The sequence below is a fragment of the Ornithorhynchus anatinus genome, chromosome 8, assembly GCF_004115215.2.
Source record: "Ornithorhynchus anatinus isolate Pmale09 chromosome 8, mOrnAna1.pri.v4, whole genome shotgun sequence".
NCBI classification, from domain to species: domain Eukaryota; kingdom Metazoa; phylum Chordata; class Mammalia; order Monotremata; family Ornithorhynchidae; genus Ornithorhynchus; species Ornithorhynchus anatinus.
In genome coordinates this window covers 54,511,216-54,533,046 of record NC_041735.1, presented here as the reverse complement: position 1 = coordinate 54,533,046, position 21,831 = coordinate 54,511,216, and the positions used below count along the sequence as shown (strand labels likewise).

At 42.4% G+C, this 21,831-nt stretch overlaps 1 protein-coding gene and 1 non-coding gene across 3 annotated transcripts in view; one reads left to right on the top strand and one right to left on the bottom strand.

Annotated features, from left to right (window-relative positions):
• Positions 1-21,831, bottom strand: part of JAZF1 (JAZF zinc finger 1) — a 326,592-nt gene that overhangs the window by 58,033 nt on the left and 246,728 nt on the right. The gene's annotated exons all lie outside the window — the stretch shown is intronic.
• On the top strand, positions 11,102-11,239 carry LOC114813988. The gene has a single exon (XR_003761732.1). It is a non-coding gene; the product is annotated as a small nucleolar RNA SNORA7 (small nucleolar RNA).

Here is a 21,831-nt window from a genome sequence, read left to right as displayed (position 1 = left end):
GCACAAGACAAGTTCCTGCCTCACAAGGAGCTTATACTCTAGTTGAGGAGACAGACAGAAACATCCACAAGCTACAGAAACAGAACAAATAATACAAAGACTTGACGTAATATACATTCTCCAGACTGTAAACTCATTGTGGTCAGGGAACCTGTCTACCAATTCTGTTATAGTGTACTCTCCTGAGCATTTAATGTAGTGCTCGGCACACAGTAAGCACTCAAAAAATACCAACTGATTCACATACATACACAAGTGATGAAAGCAGGTATAAGTATATAAATTCAAGAGGAGGCTTAAGGGTTGAAAAGATTCAGGGTCAGTTAGGAAGAGAAGGCTTGTTGGAGGAGAGGAGATTTCTGGAGGGCCTTGAAGGTGGGGAGAATTGATTGGGCAGAATTTCAAGGGGTAGAAGAGGTCTAGGTTCTAGTGGCCTGGGATCGTGAGGGGAAAATGGGTCTGCAAGCAAAGATGGTTGTGGCTTCTGCCACAGGAAGCAACAAGAAAAAGATTCAGTGTTTTTCTGAACTTTCGGTCCCCGGCCACTGGCCTGAGATTGTCAGCCTCCAGCAATATCTTTCATGGTCATCGTGAAACACACTCTTTTGGAAAATTTCCCTTCTGTCCTCATCTTTCTCATTACCATCTCTTTCCATTCAATTCATAACCAAGTGCCTATCTAAAACTGTGGTAGGAGTTATGGAATAAAGTTTCCTGGCTAGTTTGAGAGAGTTGGCCAAGGTGGACTTGGAGCAGCCTCCCAAGAGATTTTTGAAGCAATTAGCTCCCAAAAGACTTTTGTCAGTTATTGACGTTTTTGTTGGTGTCATCACAATGATGGTGGGGAACACCAGTACTTAAAAGGAGTACAAAGTCAGTGGATATCACTTTCATGTATAAAGATTCCCACTTATCTGTGGAAAATTCCTTTAGGCAGAGTTATTTCAGGCTCTGAGCCCGTGCAAACTGGGAAGATGAAATGGAAGACAATGTATCAGTAACTCACTAGTTAGTACTGCACACCTCTTTCTGATTTTCTGATCATGATATGTCTGCATTTCTTTAGGATCAGGATGTAGGGCAATAGGTGATAGTGAACAGAATGAAAGTTTAGATCGCAGTCATAGAACTTGGTGGTCTAGGGGACTGAGCACGGGCCTGGGAGTCAGGAGGACCTGGGCTATAATCCTGGTTCCACCACTTGTCTGCTGTATGAATTTGGGCAAGTCACTTCACTTCTCTGTGCCTCAGTTTCCTCATCTGTAAAATGGGGATTAAGACTGGGAGTCCCATGTGGGGCAGGGGCTGTTTCCAACCTGATCAGCTTGTAACTACCCTAGAGTTTAGTACAACATCTGACACATAGTAAGCACTTAAATACCATAGAAAAGAGTTGTGTCATAGGGAGATAGTCCTTCATTTCAGAACTGCGCATGAGATTGATCCTCTAAAGCATTTCAAGAGTCTCCGTGGGTCATGTAAATGCAACACTCTATGTGCAATTCATTTATATTAATATCTGGCTCCCCCTCTAGGCTGTAAGCTTGTCGTGGGCAGGGAATATGTCTGTTATATTGTACTTGCCCAAGGGCTCAGTACAGCGCTCTGCACTCAGTAAGCACTCAAAAAATATGATTGACTGACTGATCAGAGTAAATTTATTCAATTGTGTTTATTGAGCACTAAGTGCAAAGCACTGTACTAAATACTTGGAATATACAAGTACATATACAATAGTAAATATTGTACTAAACACAATATAACAATAAACAGACACATTCCCTGCCCACCACGAGCTTATAAATCTCCTCTGGGAAACAGGGATAAAAGTGACATGTAACACAGCAGATCATGGGCAGGTGCTGCTTTCACAGTTTCTCATATGGCCCTTCAAGGTACATTGACAAGAATCCCTTCAACGCCTCCGTGCCCTTCATGCCCCACCACCAGTGGAAGATATAACTAATTACCGATTCCCCTAAATGTTTGTGTAACAAAAATTTAATCATTTGAAAACAAGGAAAATAACATTTAAATAATTCAACCCATTGTTAGAACAACTGCTCATCCAAATATATCCTTGGAGATCCTGGATCCCCTATCAATATACACTTAGTTCTTATGTTCCTGATGAACCTCACATTCACATTATGGTCTGAGGTACTAGACTGGAGGCAAGGGCACACACATGAAGGTACCGTGTCCTACACAGGCAAATACACATTGTTGGAAAGATGCTCCCTGATTCCCTAACAGTGTTCCATCCAAAATGCCCAACAGAAACATGCGCTCTGGATGAACTGAGTGTATTTTACATATCCTGATGCTTACAGATAGCCAGTGAGAGAAAGAGTAATTGTCACTTAGTGGAAAGAGCACTGGCTTGGGAGTCAGAGATCATGGGTTCTAATCCTGCCTCCACCATTTATCAGCTGCGTGACTTCAGGCAGGTCACTTGACTTCTCTGTGCCTCAGTTACCTCATCTGTCAAAAGGGGTTTAAGGCTGTGAGCCCCACGTGGGACAACCTGATTACCTTGCATCTACTCTGGCGCTTAGAACAGTGCTTGGCACATAGTAAGCACTTAACAAATACCCTCATTATTATTATTATTGTTATTATTATATTAATTCCCCAGCAGGTTCTTAAAAGCATGTGATATTGACCCTTTACAAGATCATTATTCTTTTTCTTTCTTTTCTCAGCCACTTGTCTGCTGTGTGACCTTGGACAAGTCACTTGCCTGTGACTCTGTTACCTTATCTGTAAAATGGGGATTAAGACTGAGAGCCCCACATGGGACAGAGACTGTGTCCAACCTGATTACCTTGTATCTACCCCAGCACTTAGAACAAGTGGCTTGCTACACAGTAAGTGCCTAAGAAATAAAATTATTATTAACTTTAAGCCCTTTTACTTCTACACTTGGGAACACTTACCATGAATTCCCTAGGACAACCATGAAGATTATATAAAGAAACTTGTCTTTTAAATCCAAAGATGGCCTGCCCAATTCTGTCCGCCGGCCCTTCTTTTCAAACTCACTTAATTATCAGGCCACTTCAGCCGGAACTGGATTTTCTCCATTTAAGGCTTAGGGAAATCCTCTACCTTATGGTTTACAAACCAGAGGCTAAGTGATTCGTCAGAACAACTTCTCAGGTCAGCACCCCATGTACTGAATGCTGCCTCGCTTGGAAAGTTCCTGAGCGACGATTAATGTGGCCTAGTTGTAGTGAGAACCTTGGAGAATGCTGCCAGCAGGGCCTATAAATCTGGCAAACCCATTTTAAAAGAGTCGTTCCCTTGTCTCGAGGGAACCCAGAAACTCTTGGCTAGAGGCCTTGCTGTTGAATGACACAAAGCGTTCCTTTTGCCCTCTGGCTCTGGGCTGACTGCTTCCAACAAGGTACATTTTTGATGCCCAGTGGCTCAATATAAAATATTATGCTTGCACACGCGTAAAAACAAATGCTCTCCTACCTGCTCAGTGAAAGTGTCCATTTTTATATTTGGGCAATAGTGGACTCTGTGGGCAAACACGGTACTAGATTAGGCTGTATTTTTTTCTTTTTTATCCTGCTTTGAGAAACAAGGCAAATGCTAAAGCCAAAAGAGCTCCAACTATAAAACCAAATCCCATAAAACCCACGGAGAGGTCACACAGCAACTTACTGGGCACTGAAAATGATAGCTTTATGTAGAAAATCCTTTAAAATAACTAAATGCAAGATTTAAAGCAGATATTGACAAAATCTGGAAGCTATAGCAGAGAGAGGGCTATGAGGCCATTCCGCTTGGCAAATCAGACTCTAGGGCTTTCATCATTTCTGGAGACTGTATAATACCCCAAATCCACTCCTGTGATAGGTCTCTCCCTCCCTCGGCTACTACCCTTGTCCATTCTAGATCCTCCTTGGAGGCCGGGACACTGGGTGGGGATGTGGGGGTGGGAGAGCAGAGAAGCTCCAGAGGCCGGAGAATGGGGTTATTGGGTAGTAATAGAAGTTCTCCGTAGGCCAAAGCTTAAGGGCAGAAGCAGCAGCGATTGGATGAAAGGTAGAACGGCTCTGGGGAAGTTGACTTGTAGGCCTGCCCAGTTGACTCGTAGCCTGCCTCCTTCCTGTCCAAGCCCCATCTTAACTGCCCGCACACAAGAAACTCCCCTAAAGGTAAAACCCCCTGACTTCATTTTTAGCCCCTCAGAATTCATACCCTTTTTCTGGAGCTCTATGAGGCACAATGACTACACAACCCTCCAGCAGGGCTGATAAAAACTTTCACTCCTCTTCAGTTTAATTGGCAGACACTAGATGTGGGCATGGCTAATGGATAAAGCATGAGCTGGGGAGTCAGAGGACCCTGGGTTCCAATGTCGGCTCCACACTGTCTGCTGTGTGACCGTTAGGCAACGCCACTTAACTTCTCTGTGCTCACTTAACTAATCTGTAAACAGGGATTGAGACTTGAGCCCCATTTGGGAATTGATTATGCCCACTGATTACCTTTTCTATACCCAGCGCTTAATACGGTGGCCTGACACATAGTAAGCGCTTAACAAAATACCCATTACAAAAAAATCTGGCCCCAAAGTCCCAAAGAAGTCCAATCAGTCAGTACTATATATTAAATGCTTCTATTCAGATGCCACAGACTTGGAGCAATCTTCCCACACTGGGATGACTACACTTGCTGACTGTGTGGGGAAACTGTATTAAGTATATGGGAGAGTAGAGCACTTAGAAGAGTGATGCAGTGGCAGTGTGATTTACATGAAGGTGTGAGGTTGGCTTATGGAGTTGTCTGGTGGCCTATCAATTCTACTAATCCTGAAGCAAAGGGTTGAACTAAAGTCCAACATGGGCACCACTCCCCCTCCCCACTTATATGACGCAAACTGTCACCACTCTAGTTCCCTCTCCAGTCCTTTCTCTCTGCCCCTCCCTCCCTCCCCCCCCAGTCATATGACACAATCCAGACATGTTCAAGGCCTGGGAAGATTCGTAGTATTTGTGAGACAGGACAGAATACCAACATTTCATAGAGCAAAATCCCCCAAATTGTTGTGGAAACATTAATAATAACAATAATAACCATAATTGTGGTATTTGTTAAGTGCTTACTATGTGTCAAGCACTGTTCTAAATGCTGGGGTAGATACTGATTAACAGGCCAGATACAGTCCCTGTCCCACATGGGGCTCACAGTCTAAGAATGAGGGAGGCAGGTATAGAATCCCATTTTACAGATGAGGAAACTGGGACACAGAAATGACTTGCCTAGGGTCACAGCAGGAGGCAAGTGGTGGAAACTGAAAGGGAACCCAGGTTCTCTGGTCCCAGACCCATGGCCCTTCCACTAGGCTATCGCTGGCACGGGGGCCATAAGCCAGACCTTATAAATCTAGTTGGGAGAATGAATGCCAAAATAAATTCCAAAGGAGGAAAGAGAGTGGAAAAATGGTTAAGTGGGTTGCAAGAAGCTTTCAAGGCCAGCTAGACAACCCATTCCTGCACATAAAATAGGGAATGCAAAGACTACCTAAAACCTTCATCCTTGAGATTCTACATTAGTCCACCAGAAAAAAAGTCATGTAATTCATAAGTCACCCAAAGCCGCACGAGTGAAATAAATAGGCACATGGTTAGATTATATGGTGGATCTTTTCCTCTGTTTCATATTCAACACAAGTACAGATTGATTCTATTTTTTAAATAGAAATAAAAAGGAAAGTCTCATGCTGAAAACAGGACTTCTGTCACTTCACTCTTCCTGACCTTTTGGTGGAATGTGTTTACTAATTCTGTCCTATTGTACTTCTTCCAAGCACTTTAGAACACCTCCTTCTTGCCAAATCCAATAGCTCCTACTCCATTCTGATCCTTCCCTTGACCTCTTCTGCTGCCTTTGACACTGTCGACCATCCCCTCCTCCTCCATACCTTATCTCACCTTGGCTTCACGGACCCGTCCTCTCCTGGTTCTCCTCTTACCTCTCCGGCCGGTCATTCTCGGTCTCCTTCGCTGGCGCCTCCTCCCCCTCCCATCCTTTAACTGTTGGAGTTCCTCAAGGGTCAGTTCTTGGCCCTCTTCTGTTCTCCATTTACACTCACTCCCTCGGTGAACTCATCCGCTCTCACGGATTTGACTACCATCTCTACGCAGATGACACGCAGATCTACGTCTCCGCCCCGTCCTCTCCCCCTCCCTTCAGGCTCGCATCTCCTCCTGCCTCCGGGACGTCTCCACCTGGATGTCGGCCCGCCACCTAAAACTCAACATGAGCAAGACTGAGCTCCTCATCTTCCCTCCCAAACCCGGTCCTCTCCCAGACTTCTCTATCACCGTGGATGGCATGACCATCCTTCCCGTCTCTCAGGCCCACAATCTCGGTGTCACCCTTGACTCGTCTCTCTGGTTCACCCCACACATCCTAACCGTTACCGAGACCTGCCGGTTTCACCTTTACAATATCGCCAAGATCCGCCTTTTCCTCTCCACCCAAACGGCTACCTTACTGCTATGGGCTCTCGTTATATCCCGGCTAGACTACTGTGTCGGCCTTCTCTCTGACCTCCCTTCCTCCTCTCTCGCCCCGCTCCGGTCTATTCTTCACTCGGCTGCCCGGTTCATCTTCCTGCAGAAACGATCTGGGCATGTCACTCCCCTTCTTAAACAACTCCAGTGGTTGCCTATCGACCTCCGCTCCAAACAATAACTCCTCACTCTAGGCTTCAAGGCTCTACATCACCTTGCCCCTTCCTACCTCTCCTCTCTTCTCTCTTTCTACCGCCCACTCCGCACGCTCCGCTCCTCCGCTGCCCACCTCCTCACCGTCCCTCAGTCTCGCCCATCCCGCCGTCGACCCCCGGGCCACGTCCTCCCGCGGTCCTGGAACGCCCTCCCTCCTCACCTCCGCCAAACTGATTCTCTTCCCCTCTTCAAAACCCTACTTAAAACACCTCCTCCAAGAGGCCTTCCCAGACTGAGCTCCTCTTCTCCCTCTACTCCCTCTACCATCCCCTCTTCACCTCTCCGCAGCTAAACCCTCTTTTCCCCCTTTCCCTCTGCTCCTCCCCCTCTCCCTTCCCCTCCCCTCAGCACTGTACTCGTCCCCTCAACTGTATATATTTCCATTACCCTATTTATTTTGTTAATGAATTGTACATTGCCTTGATTCTATTTAGTTGCCATTGTTTTTACGAGATGTTCTTCCCCTCGACTCTATTTATTGCCATTGTTCTTGTCTGTCCGTCTCCCCCGATTAGACTGTAAGCCTGTCAAACGGCAGGGACTGTCTCTGTTGCCGACTTGTTCATTCCAAGCGCTTAGTACAGTGCTCTGCACATAGTAAGCGCTCAATAAATACTATTGAATGAATGAATGAATGAATGAACAGTGCTCTGCACATAGTAAGCACACAATAAATACCACTGATTGATTGATGTGTGACCTGGCACATTTGTTTATAAATCGGATCTACCATCTATAACTATATATATGCATATTTTATATGTATATTTTCAGAAACACACACACATACACATGCACACAGTCCCTTTTTCAAGGCTCAGCTAGAATCAGTGCCTTACAGATATTTCTTCATGAAAGGGTTTTTATCTTTGCATATCTGTTGGGCAACAGGCAACCAATTCAGAACCCAGGTTTTTCCGCTGTGAAAAATGGGATGAGGCCAAGACCCACTAACATACAACTTTGAGCAAAAAATTAATACAGGCAGTCAGCTCTTCAAATTCAAATGCAAGTGGTTGACACAACCCATCAGTAATTTGAGCATGGCGATAAAGTCAAATAAACATCGAAGGCTTGGGCAAGATGATTTTTTTACAGCCAAGACTGAAGCTCTCCTGTAGACTGTCAGATCCTCTTTTTTTAATGGTATTGATTAAGCATTTACTATGATTTAAGCACTGTACTAAGCTCTGAGGTAATCAGGGTAGACACGGTCCAGTTTCCACATGGGGCTCGCAGTCTTAATCCCCATTTTACAGATGAGATAACTGAGGCACAGAGAAATTGATCAAATTGCACAAGGTCATGCAGCAAACAAGTGGCGGAGCCAGGATTAAAACCCAGGTCCTTCTGACTCCCAGGCCACTAACTATGCTGCTTCTTGTGGTCAGGGAACGCGTCTACTAACTGTGTGTAACACAGTTGTTATACTCTTCCAGGTGCTTAGTACAGTGCTCTGCAAATGGTAAGCACTCAATAAATATGGCAGATTGATTCACGATTTCCATTTAAATCTATACTTGGCTGCTTGCTCTTCAAGCTGGTCACTTTTCTGTAAGGGCTCCTCAAGGAAAGATTCTCCAAGGAAGATTTACCTCTTTTGGGGTTAAAATTCCATATGACTTCTTCAATAGAGGAATTGTGATAGGAAATTAAGAAATATATTCGTACAGCTGTTTTTGCCATAAAAAAGCCGAGAAAATCCCGGGCCAGTTTCCCTGCAGAGCTGAGCTGATGGGAGAACAGAGATCCCACTGACTTCAAAGAGAGTGCCTTTTCTAACTCAGTTAATGGGGGATATAGGGTAGTAGTAGGAGGAGGAATGTCAGAGAAGGACTGGGAGAAGAAAAGAAGGTGACAAACGCTATTTTTTCCATTTCTTTTCTGTAGTTCCAGAAATTCCAAAATATCTAGCCTCACTGTTCTGTTAACACAACTGGAGAAAAACCTGAAGGAATGAAATTCTCAAGTTAAAATTTTCTGTGGATTAGGAATTTGAAATTTTGTCTCATAAGAAGGCTGAATAAAGTTTTTCAAAGCAGCCAAATTCTCCTGGTGCAGAAAAAAATTTTTTTTTGAGGGGAAAATAGGGAATTTGAGGTTGGCACAAAATATTTATTGGGTCAATATGGAGCTAGTGAGTGGCACCTGTAATTTACTTTGGTATGCCATCCCCCAAGAGACCTAATTCACTCCCACAAAGTCTCCTGGGCCCTGGGAGAACTTTCCACAACCAAGAAGGAAAAGGAGCATAAGTTCAAAACCAAGGAACTCAACCAATTGTATTAATTGACCACTTAACTATGTGCAGATCACCATACTAAACGTTGGGGAGAGTACAAGTATATGCTACCACTCTTTGTAATAGGAGAGTGAGGACTTCTGTTTTTACTTTAAGTCTGTAATTCTGTTCAATGCTCATAAAGAATTAATCACACAGAATTAATCAAATTTCAACAACATACACTGAGGTTGGCAAACTTTGGAGAAGAAGAAGTGTGATAAAAGGGAGATCCTTTGTTACGACTTTGCTTACATTTGTTGTCCATAAAACACAAAAGGAGTGTGGACAGTTTTATCACAGTGGGATGTCCATTCTAGGAAATAGGGTTGATCATCCAAATGTTTTGGGGGGGCCAAGGGAAAAGGGGAGAAAGGCAGAAGAGAGACAGACACACACAGTAATAGCGCCTCTCCCAATGTTTCATCTCTACTTACTGGGCTCCTCCTCTCCCCTCTGGGCTGGCCTAAAGGGGAAGATTTGGAGGATGGGGCAGGATATAGGAGGTGCGTGAAGGTCTGAGGGTGGGTAGTGGGGTGGGGCCCCTCCCAAGGTCCCCTCCTGCCCGGGGTCTCCTATAGACCACCCACCCGCTTGTCTGGCTCCCATCCACTGTCCAGGCCTACTTCCTGCCTGTTTCACTTGTTCCTTGGCCAGTTATTCCACACAATGGCTGTTTGCCCGGTTCCTAGAAGTGTTCTAAAATGGTGCTTGGAGCAAGCACCTGAACCCCTCAACGCCTCCCTTCTGGCTGTTGCGAGGGGGGCTAGGCTCCGTATTTTACAGCTGCCAGGTGGATAACATTAAGCAAGGTGCCAGGCATCCTAAATGGGTGGCAAAGGTCCATATTATGGGGCAACCAAGAGAGGGCAGAGGTCAGTGGGACAGGCTGAAGGAATGCTCTGTCTATGAGATGAATAACTATTACCCTGGTTCCAGTGGTGGTTAAATGAGAATGCCAGTTTCCAAAAATTAGAACTGTCACTTAGGATTAATACCCTATTCAGGGTCTTTTATTCTGGGATGTTATTTCCTGTCTTCTCTTCTGCCTTTCCTGTAATAATCACTTAATGCTCCACAGCAAATTAGTAACACAGTTCCACATTCCACACTAAAATGGAAAAACCAGCTCATGTCCAAAGGCTTCAGTGGCTTGCTGCCAACACATACCTGCTCGTATTTAAATTTCAGTGGATGTAATTTTTTTTAAATAGCACTGGATGTTGTCTGTTATATCAGGCTTGAATATTCAGCAGATATTACCGTTCCTGTTTCCCCCATTATTGAGCAAAATATTTATTTCGGAACCTTCACAACAATGGTCCATTTCGCTGCCCTTACGTTTCCCATAGGAAATCAACTAGCTATTTATTGAAGGAACAAATCAGGCCCCATTGTCCTCACAGTGTATACTAATGAAACATTGAATCTGAGACAATAACCAGTGTGGAACATAGGTTACTGATAGATTTTTCCATCAATGGGAAACCTATTAAAATGATGGTCTTCCAACCCTTCAAGCTGAGGACCCACTTTATCCAGACCGAAGAATTCACGGACCACTTTCCGACTGTGGTGAAGTGGATGGGAAGAGCCATAAAGGAAGGGAAAGCTTGACAATTCTCTTGGAGCACACCATTTCCCAAATGCGATACAAACATGGCACCTTGGAAAGGGACCACAGGCTAAGGGACACACTTCTCCTCCAAGTGAATGCCTCCAAGAGTGGCAGCAATGATTCATTCAAACATATTTATTGAGCACTTACTGTGTACAAAGCACTGTATTACGCACTTGGGAGAGTACAATATAGCAACAGACAAATTCCAACCCACAATGAGCTCACGGTCTAGAGGGGGAGACAGACATTACTTTAAACAAATAGATATATAAATAAATTATAGATATATACAGATATATGCATATGTGCTGTGGGGATGTAGGCAGCTTTGATGTTGGTGGACAAAAACTTTGGTCCCTTCAGATTCATCAGTGTGTATGTGCCCCACAAAGAGGATAAAACCTAGCCTTAATCAATGAATTGGCATCACTGACACATGTATCTCTCCCCATCTCAGGGTCACACCTGGAGAGTTTCCAGCACTCTACCAGTCTCGGCTACTGGAGGGAGAGTCAAGCAGAGGCTTACCCATTCCATTCATAGCTTGGGCAGTGGCTAGCGAATGGAAGGAAATCTGCTACAAGCCAAATCTCACCCATGCTGGGCAGCAGAGGCATGGGAGAGAGTCGAGGGCGGAGATTGGAGCTTACTGCGCCGAAGGCGGCAATGGTAAACCATTTCTGTATCTTTTTACCAAGAAATCTCTACGGATCCACTACCGGAACGATTGCAGATGGAGAGTGGGGCGTTCTGGGAGAGAAGACGTGTACGTGGTGTTGCTCTGGGTCAGAAACGATTCGACGGCATAAAAGACAATACATGTATCTCTAGCCATTTTACTTGCCAATTCCCTTTCTGGATATTTTCCTCCATGCATATTTTATTAAAGCATTGTTGGCCCAGTGGAAAGAGCACTGCCCTGAGAATCAGTGCTCCCTTTATAAACCCCTCCCTCAGCCCTACAACACTTATGTACATATCTGTAATTTATTTATTCACATTAATGTCTGTCTTTCCCACTGGACTGTAAGCTCGTTTTGGGCAGAGAATGGGTCTTCCAACTTCCTTATATTGTACTCTCCCAAGCGCTTAGTACACAGCTCTGCACACAGTAAGGGCTCAATAAATACGACTGAATGATCGATTGATTGAGACACCAGTTTTAGTTGCAGGTTCTCTCTGCCTGGATTGTGTCAATGGAGGTAGGTGCAGATTTCTGATCAAAGACTCGCCGCGACAGTCCAACTTACAGAGTGGACTGACCCATCGAGATCCCAGAAAAAAAGTTGGTTATTGTGGGTGGCAAAGACCACAGCTTACTCAAGAAACCACCTGCAGGGACCCAGAAATATGGCACGAGATGGGTTCCATGTAGGGGTCATTTTGGCATGAAAAAATCCTTTGCGGACTCTTCCCAATGTGCTCAGCACATCTACTCGCACGCTGAACTCTAGGCCCCAGAGGGAATCCAACTGGCAGGAACAAGGCTGTCAGAGACACTGCCGAAAATTCCAGCACTACACTCAATTCCTGCACACAGATTCTTGGCTCTGAAGCCTCAGGACTGAGGGTTTGCCTGTCGCTCCCGACGGGAGACTGAATCATTAAAGCACTAACTACCTTTGCCTGGAACCCCCTCCTGGCAGTTCTCCCTTAAACCAGTTGTTAATTACGAGCAACAACCAATTTACTATGGATTATTGAATATTTGCAAAGCTAACTGGCGTGGGGGTGAGGAGAGCTCCTGCTCTTTAGCTTCTGGAAAATCATCAATGCACAGCCCAGGGTAGATTAAAAAAGAAACAAAACAGGCTGTGACAAAACAAATTCCATTTTATACGGCAATTATCATTCTCGAAATTCATCCTTCCTGTACTTAATGACTGCCTTCTTTGAGCTCAGCTCAGCCTGGGTTTTGCTCTGGGTCATTAACTAACAAACCAGTCATCACCCACTGGTAACAATAGATCCTTCATGGGTTATTGCTTAATTAATCTAAGTACATGATTTGATAGCTACCTCTTTTTTCAATTTCACATTCAGTGCAATCACACAACAATACCGCATTATTGAACACTAATTAAAAGTAAAAAGGGTTTACTGCTTCTTTTACAGCAGGTTTCTTCCATTGGACAAGATGAAACGCAGAGTTTTACTGATATGCTTTTCATGTGAAATATTAACGCTTAAACATTTATTTGAAACACACCATTAATCTAATAACATACTACCAAAACAAATCATAACTCTTTTTTTATTGCAAAAGTAATTGGGTAATGAATAATGAATATCATCTTACTGAAAAGGGCAGTAATATGTTGACTTTATCATTAATACTCAATTTTGGTTAATAAGCCTTCTATTAAGTTTAAACACAGTGAATTTGATTTACCAATGTAGCTCAGGATAATGCTAAACATCATGCTTTTTGAAGAAGCAATTTGATATGAAATTAACTGAAAGTTCAATTTACATTTCAAAATGACTATACTTCCAAACCTCCCATCTCGCCTCATATTTTGGCAAAGCTCACGTGTTTCTGAGAAGCCATTGGGAATTTCATTTAGCACAACATTTAAGAAAAATCACCTTAAGGAAAAGAATTTGCTTCACAAAAGAACATACGATGAAGCAAAAAGCAAATTATTGGAATGTCAGTGTTTTGCTGTAAAGCATTTTCCATAACTATATTTAATATGAATAAACACAAATGTTTGTGTTGAATTTTCATTCTAGATTCACCCACATATTTGGTTTTTCAAATATTCATTACTGCTCTCAGTAACTCACATAAAGCCTGCCTTGTTGTAAGTTCACCACCTAAACAAACCAGAGCAATGGATGGACATTCTATACATTAGTAAACCCAAGAATTTATTTCTTTAGCTTTTTTTTTTCTAATGGGCATTTAAATGTGAGAAGTAATAACAACACTTTAAAATGAACACTTTCCTCCCAGGAACTCCAAATGCTTTACAAACTATCTCATTAATCTACCCACATCCCTTACAAAGGTGAAGTATTTCATGGTGAAACGATTCATTTTGCATCAAGGAGGCTTTTGGCTTTATTTAGCTTCTCTAAGCTGTAAGTTCCTTGTGGGTAGGGAACATGTCTACCAACTCCATCGTATCGTACTCTCCCAAACGCTTGGTATACTGCTCTGCACTCAGTAAGCACTCAATAAATGGGTTAGAACCCATCTCCGCTCAGCCACTTGTCTGCTTTGAGTGACCTTGGGCAAGTCACTTCACTTCTCTCTGCCTCAGTTACTTCATCTATAAAATGGGGATTGAGATTGTGAGCCCCATATGGGACAGGGACTGTACTCAACCGAATTTGCTTGGATCCACCTTGGCGTTTAGAACAGTGCCTGACACATAGTAAATGCTTAACAAATACCATAATTATTAATATTATTGATAAATAAGATTGATTCATTCATTTCATGCTAAATTGCTAAGGACAGTCTACATGGTGTGCCGGCTGAAACAGCACCCCATTTTAATACACAACGGCCATATCTGGATACGATAATTTTTTAAAAGATGTTTTCCATAAAATAAGTCAATTTTTCACTTGGATTTGCACAAGAGGAATGGCATTTGGTGCCCAATTAAAGTTGGTAGCATAGGTGTTGATTCATTTATTCGACTATATTTATTGAGCGCTTACTGTGTCAAGAGTACTGTACTAAGTGTTTGGAAAGGACGATACAGCAAAAAAGAGAGGCAATCCCTGCCCACAATGGGCTTACAGTTTGGAGGTGGGGGAAACAGGCATCAAAACAAGTAAACTGGCATCAATATAAATAAGTAGAATTATAGATGTTGCATACACAAGATAAACATTTCTGTATTTGTGTTACATTAATTTAATTCCTGGACCTGTCCCAGAAACTGATGTCAGCCCATACGCTTGATTGACAAGGGTATATTTCAGAGTTAGTTCCCACCTTAGACCTGTGCCCCTCTCCTCAAAGCAAGACCCTTGGCCCGGGGGAAGAAACAATGATGTGAGGGGGAAACCCAGGACTGGCAGTCCCCTCAAGCAGCAGCTGTCAATCAGGCAGACTCCCTGCTAATTGTTTGGTGGGCTGTGTTCCTAAATAGACCTTCGGTAGAGACACCAATTTTACCCATATGTGCATACTTATTCCATTTACTATCCTTTGATTATTCATTTCATGGTATTACTACTCAAGAATATTCATGTTTTTATTCTTGTTCCTACTGCCTATTTACACATTTTTCTGTGGTATTTGTTAAGCACTTACTATGGGCCAGGCACTATACTAAGCCACAGGGGTAGACACAAGCTAATCAGATTGGACAGAGTCTGTGTCCCACATGGGGCTCACAGTCTTAATCCCCATTTTACAGATGAGGTAACTGAGGCCTGGAGAGGTTAGGTGACTTGCCCAAGGTCACAGAGCTGACAGTGGCAGAGCTGGGATTAGAACTCACATCCTTCCGACTTCCGGGTCTGGGCTCTATCCACAAGGTCTACCAACTGTTTTATTGTACTCTCCCTAAGTGCTTAACACAGTGCTTTGTATACAGTAAGTGCTCGGTAAATATGATTGTTCAACTGATGGTTGGTCCCTTTTACACTTGCTGGGCTTCTGAGGCTCTGTGAAGGGATCTTTGCACCCTCCATAGGCACTCCTATAGACTGTAAGCGCCTCAAGGGCAGATATATGTCTATGTACTCTCTACTGTACTTTCCTAAGAGCAGTAGATAGTGCTTTGCACCCAGTAAGTGCTCAAAAAACACCATTCATTGATTAATTGATTACTCCATAGCCATTTTCCACTGGTTTCTGGGCCAGGGCTGGAGGCCTCTACCCTTATTGAGTTCTTAGGTCAGCTGACAGTGCAAAGAGGCTAGCTATTTGCACAGTTTTAAGCCTGACATTCCAGTGTTTAGTTGGTCCGTTCTCTGTCTGGTGTGTGTGTGTGGGGGGGGTGGGGTGGGGACAGTGGGGGGAGAGAAGGGCTGGCCAGTATTCTTGAATGACATCTGAGGCCACCCTAAGGATAAATCCCAGGGACCAGCCCCCCCAGCACTTATGTACATATCTGTAATTTTATTTATTTACTTTAATATCCATCTCCCCTTCTAGACTGTAAGATCATGGTGGGCAGGGAATGTGTCTGTTATATTGTACTCTCCCAAGTGCTTAATACAGTGCTCTGCACACAGTAAATTAAATACGACTGGCTGACTGGATTTCAGCTTTCTCAAGAAACAGTCCCTCATAGGTCCTCCACCCCACTCTCCAAAATTGCCACACAAGTAGGCCCCAGTACTCCAAATGAAAAGTTGGCAGCTGTGACCTAAAGTACAATCAGAACTTTCTCTGGGCCAGGTAAATGAAATTCACCACAGCAGATTTCAGGAATGCATTTCTTAATGTCCAGGTGTGCAAGAAAATGATCTATAATCTGGCCTGAGAAATTAATCCATGAATTACTTCAGAATCCAAGTTTAAATAGCATGTCTATTGTAGATGTTAGTCTCTTTTAGTTGCAAAGATAGGAAATTTGGTTTTGGCATTGACATAAAATTAACATTATAAAGATGTGGTTTAAGTAAAATACCAGTGTCTAAATATTGTGAATTAATTCTACTAAGGACTTATTAACTCTTTGACAACCACTAAGCGTTCCCTTGAACGTCTGGGCAAAGGAATTCTCCTAATAGATGCTCAGTTGAACACTTGTGGCACCTAAAAGAGATTTTGCAATGCCAGCTACTCTGCATATAAAGGACTAGTTACAGAAATGAAAATGAAATTCAACTTGGAATGCTTTGACTATAACTAAATAGGTGATCAAGTATTGTGTGATACTAAAGCACTGCTTGATTCTGGTGGCCTATCACAGGCAGTGCACTGGGACATTAGTAGAAGCCAGAGCTGAAGCAAAAGACAATGATGGCTTGGGCAGAGACAGACCTGGAATATGGTCAGACTGATGAGGAAAGCCATTCTGAGGTCTGGGCAAGGTACAGTTAAAATGGCCTCGACAAGTGGAGGTAAGGACCTGGGACAAGCATGGCAGGATAAACAATGGGCTGAAGTCATAGAAAGTAGCAGGAGAACAGGACAGTCAACTTGTAGCTCTGAGGTTAGGCAACAAATGAGAGTGAAATTAGCAAGCCAGAAAAAAGGGCAGGCAGTAGGCTAATGGGAAATGGTGGAAGGGAAGGGCTTAGGAGAGAACACTTGGCACTCAGGAATTATCAGGAGGCTCAGGAAAAGATCCTTATCATCTAGTCCAGAGAGCAAGAGTGAAGAGCTCTTTAGAGGCTCTAAAATGGCTTCCTGCAAGCCTCCGAGGTGGCCTGATTACTCTTTGAGACCTCATTGCTTTGATTCGGTCTGCTCCATAGTTGAATGTGGCATTCTATGGTATAAAGCTCAAGTATCACAGCCATAGGCAATGGTTGGACAACACAATTCTCTAAACTTTCAATATGGTTTACAGCTGGTTGTCATAATTGCAGTACAGTCTTCCTGCCCAAGGGCCATGCTGGTCTTCTTCATGTAGTTTTGTAACTATACCCTAATGGCATAGGACAATGGGATCTTCCAGATGAAAGAATTCTGTGACAGCTTTCATAGTGAAAAGGTTGCTGGTACATGATATAGGTTCCTTTAGGCTGTCAATCTAAGATGCTTTTCTGGTTCTGAAAATCTCCTTCCTGCCTTCTTCGGTGTTCGCTCCTAAAGAAGTACCCGCCACGATATAGCAGTTCCCTCTTTGACTCCGTAAAAGATTTTGAAGCTGTCCCTTAGTCTGAGATAAATGAAGTGGGAGTAATGGTCTTTACTGAGCTGACTGCAATGCACTGTACTAAGTATTGAGTTATATTCTCAAGCCAGCTTCCAGATTCCCTGTAGCATTGCCAAGCATGGCTGCGTAGAGTAGGCTGAAAAAGTGCAGACCTAGTAATACACAACCAATCCATCAATGGAATTTATTAATCGCTTACCTTGGGCCAAGCAATGTACTGTACTGTTCTCTCCCAAGCACCTTACAGAGTTGAGCTACACATTCTCTGCCCACAAGGAGTTTACAGTCTAGAGCTACAGTTATGATCTGATGATAATGAATCTGACAAGACCCCTTCAATGCAAGTCACCTAAGTCAACATTAGTAATCTTGAGATTTTTTTGAAGATATTTGTTAAGTGCTTACTAAATGCCAGGCACTCCACGAGGCTAGCGCTGGGGTAAATACAAGCTAATCAGGTTGGACACAGTCCATGTCCCAATTGGCGATCACAGTTTTAATCCATTTTACAGATGAGGCAACTGAGGCACAGAGAAGTTAAGCCCTTGGTCACACTGCAGACAAACAGTGGAGATGGGATTAAAACCCAAGTCCTTCTGAATCTCAGGCCCGTGCTCTATCCATTAGGCCATGCTGCTTCTCTAGGATATTCATCTTTAAGTGGCAGCCAAACCTGTTTAGTGTTAGCTCACTGACAACAACACTAATGTCAGCTTTCAGCTTTCCTTTAGCCCTCCAATAGTTTCTTTTAGGGATGATCAGCTGTGTTGAACTATGTTTAATTTTCTTCCCCAGCGACCCTGCTATTTTCCTAAGCTTATTTAAGTTCATTTTCTTGAACTCCTTAAATTCTTGAATACTACAGTGTTCAGCAACTCGATCTTAGAAGCTCTGAGTTTATGAACACTTTCCCCAAGGCTGCCATTCACCTTTACATCCAAAATCAATTTAGACCCCAACACCAGCGTACTTGAAGAAGCAGTGCTTGCTTTAAAAATATTTAGAAAATGGGACCAAAGTGATTCTACATAATAAATGCAAGAACATACAATTCTAAGCACCTATCTTTTATATGACCTAAGATTCATTTTGGAATAAATGCACCTAGGGTCAATAATTTTGATCTTTAAAAGCCTATTATAAGAGAAAAACATAAATAATTAGTAAACTATGCTTACTATTTGCATAATGACTTTCAAGTCATTACTCAGCTCTGATATATTAAACCCAGTCCAAATAATTTGGAAATTTTATCGTTTGCTTTAGATATAGAATAATTGAGGTTAAAACAATTTACAATTCAGTAATAAACTATTCAAAGTCATAAATATGCCTTATCTAGCAACTTCCAAAACAGCATCTACCTCATTTCCTCTGCATCACCTCACATTCTGGAATTATTGGAATATACTATAAAGTGATGTGAGAAAGTGAAATCCTGCTATGATGAAAAAGGGAAAGAATGACATCTGAAAAACTAAGAATGCACTCCCTCTTAGGCAGACAGCAGGAAGTTCCTCTGGAACTGTTTGATCTACTTCAGTAGCATTATGGCACACTGCAAGCTTTTCATTAGGTTAAAACCCCCCAACAAAATAAGACATAGCTTGCTAACTTAGATTACAAATGTACCATAACACAGTGAGTGAAGGGAAAATATATGGTGTAATTCAGAAAAGTCTAAAACTTGTAAGTGGAAAAAAGTATACATGACTGTTTTAATTAATTTCCTAATGTAAAACACAGCTGTAGTAATGTTGGCAAATATCACCTGCCTGTTTTAAATTTGCTAAGTGAAATCACGCTACTTAATTGAGACTTAATGTGCGAAAATATGCTTTATTTGCTTTTTATAGCAATATCAGCATTTCGACTTTGTATTTACTCATGCAAAAGCTTTATAAATGACTTGAATTACTAAAAATCTGAATACTATAATCTGTAGTTACAATGTACCAGTTTCAGTTTCAACAATTAAATGCCTTTTTTGTGGACTCCTGCTGCTATGTGAACTAGCTCTAGGCTATTAAAATAATGAGTCCGGACTGAGTCATCTGATCTCATGCTTGGTGCAAAGCCCAGGAAAAGAACTTGTCCACAATTCCTAGTCTGTTTACCAGACTAAGACCAGACTGTTGGATGCATTATAAGGTGATTCCCTTCCCCCTTCCAGCATGTTCTGATTTGAAAAGGAGCTTGGCCAGGGAAAATATGGTCTAAGAGAGCCCTCTTCAGGACAGGAATGGTGCGATGCTGTCCCCATGACTGCTCTTATAAGTCCAAGAACGGTAGAGAAAGAGGCACTGGAGCCTGGAACATTACGTAAAACCTTCTTGGAAAGATATTGTCAGGAGAAAGACACGGTCAGAAGACAACCTGACGCCAAATCACCGGTTTTTGCAAAAACGATTGAACAAAAAGACTCATGGAATCATCCGCAGACCCTTCTGTGCCACAAGATGTTCTCTAGGTCACTCTGGTCTTTGCGAGGAATCTCTTTACTGTCTTTGTACAGTGCTTTATAACACGACATAACAATAACATTTATTTCTTATGGGACCTTGAAGACTCAGTTTTTTAAATCAATCGGTAGCATTTACTCAGTGTTTACGGTGTGCAAACACAGTACTAAGCACTTGGGAAAGTTCGATACCACTGAGCTGGACGACACTTTCCCCGCCCACAAGGATCTTATGGCCTACAGGATGAGCTTACAGTGTGAAAAAAAAAATTGACGGCAAATTAATGAAATCTAGAGTGATACCCATATCCGTACCTCCTCTTTGTGTGACAGAACTCATTCTCAATTGACATGAGAACAATTCTCTTTAAAACCCAGGTAAATTCAAGTGAAATTAAAAAAGAACCCAAAACTCTGACCAAAAAAAGTCATGTTAGCTTTCTTTCATTCGGCTATTTTTGGGAAAATAAGGGAAGTAGCCAAAATGAAACGAAGCATCTCCAATGAGCTTTTGAACTCCCCAAAATGAACCTTGCCTTTGGCTGACAAATTAAGCACACTTTTTCAAATATTCCAGTGAATTTGGAGACATTATTGGAATTTGCACTTCAAAGTGGCATTTTTTTCTGGAGGGGAGGAGATACATGATTCCTGAATAAAAATAAAGCTCATATATTTTAAAAATGTGTTTTTTCTAAACTGAGGATCAAAACAAAAATTTAAAATCATCCATACATTACTTTTCAAGGTAAGGCACTGCTAACCCTGTTACGTTCATGATCGAAACAGCAGTCTAACACCGTCAAAGACTTCCTGAGTAAACTTTGAATGGGGAGGGTCTGGATAATGGTCTCACAATTATTGGCTTCAAAAATAGAAGGCTTTACCTCAAAATGTATCCTCTCATTGACTGCAGAAGTTAATCTTTGCTAGTTAGCCTACAAACATCCCAGACTGCCTGGAGATATATCCTTCCAACAATTCACGAAGATGGCTGGGATACAATCTTTTAAAAGGCCTTTTATACTAGTAGTAAAACATTAGGAGCTGTAACATAGTACAGCACTTGACAGGGAAACCAGTAAAAAGGAATAACTGGAAGTGATATAGTGATTAAAAATGACTCAGTGATAAATAAGTAACAATTCTTACTAATAGCATTTCCAGTCCATAAGCAGCATCTCTTGGGTAGCCCCAACAATCAGGGAGTTAAAATAAGAAGGTAGATCGAGGAAAAGTGACCAAACTTCAGTTGCTACAGAGCTGAACAAAAACACAATGACTAAGATATCACCACAGAAATTCTTGGGAGATTTCAGTGGTTCACTTTGGGGTTTGGCTTCATTCTATGTCCCAGGAGAATTGAGTTGTCTCTGGTATTGAGGTTTTTCTCACAGGGTTGATTTCATTCTGGAGCATTTGCCTGTTCAATCTGCTTGGTGGCACAGAAATGACCAACGTTTTCTTTCACGTTAGTACGAGAAAGGACTTTGGTTGAAATTAAATATTCGTGTCTCAAATGTAAGCCAAAAGCCCCAAGTGACAGAAGTGTCCTATTTGATAACTTCAGAAGTTAAAACCCAGAGACAAAGCCTGAAATTAAAATGTGCAACTATTAGCTCTCAGGGAAACTTTATAATAATCCATCCCAACTTGCCTAAGATAATGTCAGATAGCCTATCAATATTACACTTCATCTGTCTAACATGGTCCCTTCCGCCATCTTCATTTAGCATATGTCCCACTTTGACGCCATGACCAGCTTTAGAGAACAGCATCCGTCTTAGCAGATGCATCTTAGAGAGAGAGAGAGAAAGAGAAACTTGGTAACTTAGAATTTTTCATTGTTTCTGGTCTCACCCTCCATGGGGCATTTGATGGGCCCTGTCAGAGTTTGAACAACATTCTACAGAGGA